The sequence below is a fragment of the Rhyacophila brunnea genome, unplaced genomic scaffold (assembly GCF_057557595.1).
Source record: "Rhyacophila brunnea isolate RB1 unplaced genomic scaffold, BYU_Rbru_1.0 scaffold_10, whole genome shotgun sequence".
Classification (NCBI taxonomy): domain Eukaryota; kingdom Metazoa; phylum Arthropoda; class Insecta; order Trichoptera; family Rhyacophilidae; genus Rhyacophila; species Rhyacophila brunnea.
Genome location: NW_028232752.1, coordinates 5,497,536 through 5,504,580, shown reverse-complemented (window position 1 = coordinate 5,504,580; position 7,045 = coordinate 5,497,536). Strand labels below are relative to the sequence as shown.

At 37.5% G+C, this 7,045-nt stretch overlaps 1 protein-coding gene across 1 annotated transcript in view; it reads left to right on the top strand.

Annotated features, from left to right (window-relative positions):
* The window catches only part of LOC147078836 (uncharacterized), a 198,372-nt gene that overhangs the window by 32,323 nt on the left and 159,004 nt on the right, over positions 1 to 7,045 (top strand). The gene's annotated exons all lie outside the window — the stretch shown is intronic.

Sequence of the window (7,045 nt, the reverse complement as noted above, 5' to 3'; positions counted from 1 at the left end):
TCATCATCATCAGGGGCGCGACAACCCGGTGTGGGTCCTGGCCTCCTCCAACAGCTCCCTCCACCTGTTCCTATCCAGTGTGGCCGCTTTTCAATTTGGTACCCCCAGAATATGGCAGTCACTGGCAGCTCCATCAAACCAGCGAATCTTTGGCCTCCCTCTTCTTCTACGTCCTATTGGATTGCTGGACATCACTCTCTTTGCCGGTTCATTGTCATTCATACGGTGCACATGACCTAGCCATCGCAGTCTCCCAATCTTAATTGATTGAACTGCGCTGCAATCTTTGTACAGCCCGTAGAGCTCAGCATTATATCTTCTCCTCCAATTGGTGCCATCCCTGACCGGTCCATATATACGGCGGAGAATTTTTCTTTCAAAGATGTTCAGGGCTCATTCATTTCGCAGAGTTAATGTCTAGGTTTTCGATGCGTATGTGAGCACTGGCTTTACAAGTTTAGTGTCTTGTAAAGATTGCTTTTAGTTTGACAAGATAGTAAGCGGGACTTAAAATGTCTTAACAGACCAAAGTAGCATTTATTCGCAGACATGATTCACTTGTTGATTTCTTCTGTAATATCATTATGTCGAGTTACAAGAGATTCAAGGTATATGAAACTGTCGACCGTATCAAACTTGTATGCACCAATATCTAACTTTGGTGCGACTTCTCGTGGTGTGACATAGACAGGCATGTATTTAGTTTTTGCCTCGTTTATTTGTAAACCCATTCTTTTGGCAGAGGCTTCTAGTGCTGTGTATGCCTTTTTCAGCGCCAATTCTGATATGGCAATGATGGCGATATCATCAGCATATTACGCCAGCAGCTGCACAGGCTTAGTAAATATCGTGCCGCTGCCACGGGCATCAATCTTTGCATCCCGTATCGCATTTTCTAGCGCAATATTGAAAAGAAGGGATGCCAGAGCGTCACCTTGCCTTATGCCATTCAGTGATACAAATGGCTCGGATATTTCTGCTTGAAGCTTTACCCGGTATTGTACTGGTGTCATTGTCATCTCTACAAGTTTAATTTTATTATTTTCGTCGGAATTTCAAATTCTCGCATTGCTTCGTATAGCCGGTATCGATTAATGCTATCATAAGCTGCCTTAAAATCAATGAACAGGTGATACTTGTTAATATTGAATTCAGTGGTCTTTTCTAGAATCTGCCTTAGAGTGAATATTTGAGTAACACATGATCTCCCCCGTTGAAAGCCTCCTTGGTAGTGCCCCAGTATTCCTTTTACAGTGGGTTCCAGCCGCTGGGATATCAGAATCGACAACAGTTTATATGTACAGTTAATGAGTGTCACCCCTCTGTAGTTACTACATTCTAGTTGGTCTCCTTTCTTGTGCAGGGGACAAATAATCAGCCCATCCTTCCACTCCTCTGGCATCTTTTCTGAAGTCCATACTTGGTGGATTAGGCTATGTAAATGTTTGAGCAGGCTTTCTCCCCCACATTTTATTAATTCACTCTGTAGGTTATCTATTCCAGGCGATTTGTTTGTTTTTAACCTTGACATGGCACCTTTTACCTCATTTAATGTCGGTGGTTCTTCGTTATCATCCATGTCACTTTGTACTGATTCCTGGTCATGAGTATTAATGTTAGTGTTGCCGGCATCATTATGGGGGGGGGGGTATTTAAATGTTGATCAAAGAAACCCACCCACCGGGCAAGAATACGGTGCTTTTCTGTGAGTATCATGCCATTGTCATCCTTGCACATTGTGATACGAGGCTTGAAACCCTTCCTAACATTATTTTATCTTTCTGTAGAACAGCCGACTTTCTTGGGCTGTATAGTGTTCTTCTTTGGATAGGTATTACTGATTAATTCATTTTTTGGGCTTTAATAAAGATAACAAGATAATAATATTATTATTATGTGTTATATTATATAATATATATTTTGTCGAACATTAAGAAGGGAAGAACCAATCGATTATTATAAAACAAAAGAAGGTAAAATTTGAAAAAGGAAAAATGAGCTCATTTTTTCGAGCAGTGCTGCCAACTCTAGAACCATAGAATATTATTTTAGGTGCCGTAGACAATATAAAGATTATCTAGGTATACACAGTCAATATAATATCAATCCATGAAAACATTATGTTTCCCACAAATAATATATAATTATTATTATAAATCAAAGAAGCATAATAATTGAGATAGATATTTTTTACTGTAGATGTCTTTTGAAAAAATATAAGCGAGCAAAAGTATTTTCAGTATTTTCACACAACTTTCCTAGGTAGGTAACAGAAACGTAAAAAACGTCTCATAGGTAGGTATTATTCAAATATAGTTCTTCTTTCTAATAGGTAGCAAATCCAGAAATAAAAAAAATTAAGGGTGAAATGCAAGACCTAGTATAATTTATTATACCTACAGGTCGTACACTGATTGCGAATTATTAAATAGTGCATTGGTTAGATAGGTAGGTTAGTATTCGAATTCAAAGCAGTAATCAATCTGTCGTAATAGATGAACATTTTCGATACAATATAGCACATTTCGTTCAAATTATTAACATTTATTTCAATATGCCAAAATCATAATTTTCTACAAACAGTTTATCACTTTATTGCATTCGAAGTATGGACAATAACGAGCACTACCATCGATGTTTATAGTTTAGGTTTAGGGTCACAGCCTGACTATAACTGACACAACCTACTGACTTGTAAAATTATGTTGGTGAGTAGGTACCTACCCAGGGAACTCAGAAATATTTTTTATTATTATTATCTGTTCTGTGTACCTACCTTAAAGACATTGCACGGTGCCAGAGTCTAATCTATTTTGACCTACCTACATAGTTTTGCATAAATAATAAAAAAGCGAATGATGTACAATGTATTATGTGGAGTAGGTATATATTATTCGTATTTTTTTATAGTGTTATTGAAAAAAAAAACCTGTTTTATTTTCGTCGAACTTTAGTTTCGAAGTAGGGAGGTTTTTTCAAAGATAATTAAACACATCCAGTGGTGAGGAATGGTACCTATCTTGAGAAAGCTGCAGGGCGTCACATGGGTGGAGCGCACTGGAGCGCTGTTCCAGTTCGTGAAATAAGTAAATTGAGCTAGTAGATATTATAGGCCATGTAACAAAAATCTAACACACTTAGTTTTATAAAATACATATAAAATTTGATAACTATGTTCAGACTACTTCAGACAATAATTGTCTTGCGCTCCGGTTCGCAAACTTTTCCATTTCGAGCGCTGGGAAGCTGTCAATAATAGGTACATGGGGAGCTCAATCTCAGGCACAAACAGTGTCTCAACTATTGCACTATGTATATCGGTAAGTAGTCAACCACGCATTCACTGCGCTCGCCGAAACCTGGCCTCAGAAGGTCTCAAAGAATGAATAAGGCCGCAAATCGTCTGAAATCTATCTACCCTCCCCCTCGAAGCCAATATCGGGTACCTACCTAACATGGAAAGCCCTATATATACTGAGAATCAGGGCATGGAGCACTCGAGACGATAATATGGCAAAATGTGAATTATTATCTCTGTACGTGGGAGGTAAACTACACTATGTCGATTTTTGGCGAAAATGAGATTTCGACATAGTGTAGTATACCTCGCGATGCTCTTTCCATTGATATACCTACTCAAAAATGTCGTAATCCTACTAGAAACGAATATAATGAGAGGCATATTACACTATGTTATATCTGATAACCACACCTACAATCGCGGGGAAATCACATAATTTTTCGTACGATTTTCTTACGATTTTAACGAGATCCTACAAACCGACTAAGGTAATAAATTATTGTTACCATTGCTAACTTTTGAGGGAAATTGTACCCATTGAAGACTCGACACGGCGAAGAAGAAAAGAAAATCATTATAGGTACCAGCGGTGTAATGGCGCCAAAAAAACGAATAAACAGTTCATTTTCCAAGTGATTATTCGAAAAATCATGGTATTATTATTTTGTTAACCATGCCCTTGCTTTTTCGTACAAGGTGGTTGGGAGCAATGACGTCCCGTGGGGGTAGGCAAATTGAGCGTCGCTTGAGGGCGGCAGTTACTTGAAGGGCAGAAAATCGAGGAGAATCAATAGGTATATAATATAGAAATAGGTACATTTACTTAGTAATAACGGAAATATCTTTCCATTAAAAAAATCAGCTCACTGCTTGGAAATAAAATGTGTTAATTAACATAGAAGGTTTAATAGGACTGTATTTTTTGTCGGGTTCGCGATGTCTAGTTTACTTCCGTTGTCTTTGGACATCACGTCCTTGATGACCAGCAATGACACGAGCAGATTTTCGAATTATATTAGAATTATAGGTAGGTACATACTTACCTAATTAATTTATCCAAAAATTTTTGCCGGTTACTCGCTAGTTTCGAAAGTTGTCAGGTGTATTTTTAAATGTGTTTGAAACCGTGGTCTCATAATACTGTATATCAAAGTCGAGATGGCATTTAAATTAGATTTAGTGGTAGGTATATATTTTGTTAGTAATGTATCCATACAACACATTTATTAGATATTGAAGTCATGAAAGGATGATAAAAAATACTGTATAAAAAAATGGGGCGGCATTTTGGCGCTGCCCAGGGGCGGCGTTTTGTCTAGGGACGTCACTGGTTGGGAGAGTTAGTTGCATTGATGTGTAGTTAATTATTATGTTCCTCCATTTATATCTTTAATTTTCTTTATGGCCAGAATTAAATATTTTGTGTAGTTGTTCTTGTGTTGTTTTGTTTAATATTTAGTAAGGTTTTTAAAGGTAAATTCCATGCTTAAGAGTCCTGAGAGTCCATCGCTTCGTTTCTAGTATAGGACAGTCGTTGATGACATGCCACATAGTTTGAGATGTGTACATGGACAACAGTCATTGTCCCTCAATTTAAATCTTAGATAGGCTCGCACTGCTCCGTGGCCTGTTGGTATCTGAGTGAGTTCGTGTGATATTTTTATGTTCCTGGCAATAGTGATGTTTGAAATAAATTTCTGCGTAAGTATAATAAATAAATCACTACCTACCCTTACTGCACCGCTTACTACCCTTAATCCGAAGAGTCCAGGATTTTAAATTCCGGGATTTTGCAATCAACAAATCGAGCGGGAAAGTATTGAAAAAACGAATGAACATCTACTAAATTTATTTTTAAGTATATTGTGCGCAGTTCCTTTGTTTTAAAAATAATTGTGGTGATTGAGTATTTTGTGTTAATTAATAACAAAATACCTCTGATTTATTTTTATTTAAATGTTGAATTATTCAGTAATTTATTTAATAATTATTCAAAGCTTCGATATACATAATAAACAATCAGGGCATCAGGGCTATATTATATTATTCAATATACCTACATAGTATTTATATAACTACTAATTCAATATACTTACCTACATAATCGTTTACAATACTCCTACTTGCATAATATTATTATTTAGTTGCATACACAGTCAGTGGCGCACCCAGGATTTAATATTGGGGGGGGGGGGGCAAGGAGAAGAATGTAAATTAGGCTCTGTTTCTTCTTCACTGCCTAATTTCTCGTTTATCGGTCTTTTGTCTATTGCACTCGGTGTACCTACACCATGGTCCCCACATCCTGAAACGGGCCTTCAGGCTAGGATATTTGGCGGGCCCCCTACCTACCGCTAAGATTAAAGGCAGTGTGAAACACTACATTAAAGGTTTTTCAAATTATGTTTTAGTTCAAATTAAGGGTAATTATACAGTGAATTATTGGCGATTTTTAATACATCTACTTTAATAATAGAGCTGTCGAGTATCGACACATAATAATCAAAAAATATATTGCACAATTATATAAGTAATTGAAAATGTTCATGGCCATGAAGTAGACTTTTTTTACTATTAAAGCTAATTTATGATGTGTGTTTATCTCACTTATCTGGTCAACCCTACACGCCGGGCCCCCAGGCTAGAGACATGTCAGCCCTACCCAGCCATGACCTACACCACTCCGGAATTTGGGTGGACACCGAGAATTTTTTGACAGTTCTATTAGGGATTGGGTTTCTAAAACAACCTGACATTAGTGTATCGAAATTTTTGTGTTAGAAATTAAAATCCAAGAAATTTTTCTAAAAATGGTGCTGGAGAACTATTACAAATCATTTTTTTGCCGTGTTTTTATTTGTCTAAACCCAAAGGTATAGTTTATTGGCTTTCAATTTCAATGTTTAAAATCATTCCGATAATTTTCATGTTTGGGGGGTGCCAGGGCTCCTTGCCCCCCCCCCTGGGTACGCCACTGTACACAGTACATATTAATAAATAGAACTCCAAAAGGCTATTCCCCAATACACTATATTTTGACGCAGGGTTTTGGATATGTGAGTGTCCTACGAAAATGAACCACACATTTTAGACGTGCAATATTAGTGTGTGTTGCAACCTTGAAATACACCAATATTGAATGAACGTCAGTGCATAAAACGAGAGCAGTTATCAGAACGAATGGCAAGCGTATTCTTTACACGTGTTCAAGTTTATCCCATATTATTCCACACTCAAGATCGGTTGCCTGTTTTCTCCACACCCGTTAGGTATTTCAGTTCCCATTATTTCTGAGTTCTCTCGTTGCATACTTCTATATAATTAGGTACGTAGTTTACCAGTTATACTCCAGCGTCGGAGGATATATGTTTGGCAAGCACGAGGCCCACTTCATTCAGTCCATCGTCATGTTTCGCACCTCCTGCCAAGTGACAACTGCAGCGCGTGTATCGCTTTCGTAGCACCGCTGCAGGATAGGAATACTTGAATACGTGTTACAAGGGTGCAGAGTGTCGCATTCTTTGACATTTACGTACGCGATTCTAATTTATGTCAAAAAATATGTTAAGCGTTATTCTAAGGTACAAGCGCCGTTTATAAATAAATAAAATTGACTATCAAATGCTAAGTGAAATATATTTTATAAATTCCAGCTGCACCACTGATATGTTTGAAGCCAATGACGCGGTCTAGGCCAGGGATGGCGAACCTTTTTATGAATACGTGCCAAAAATTCCCAAATAA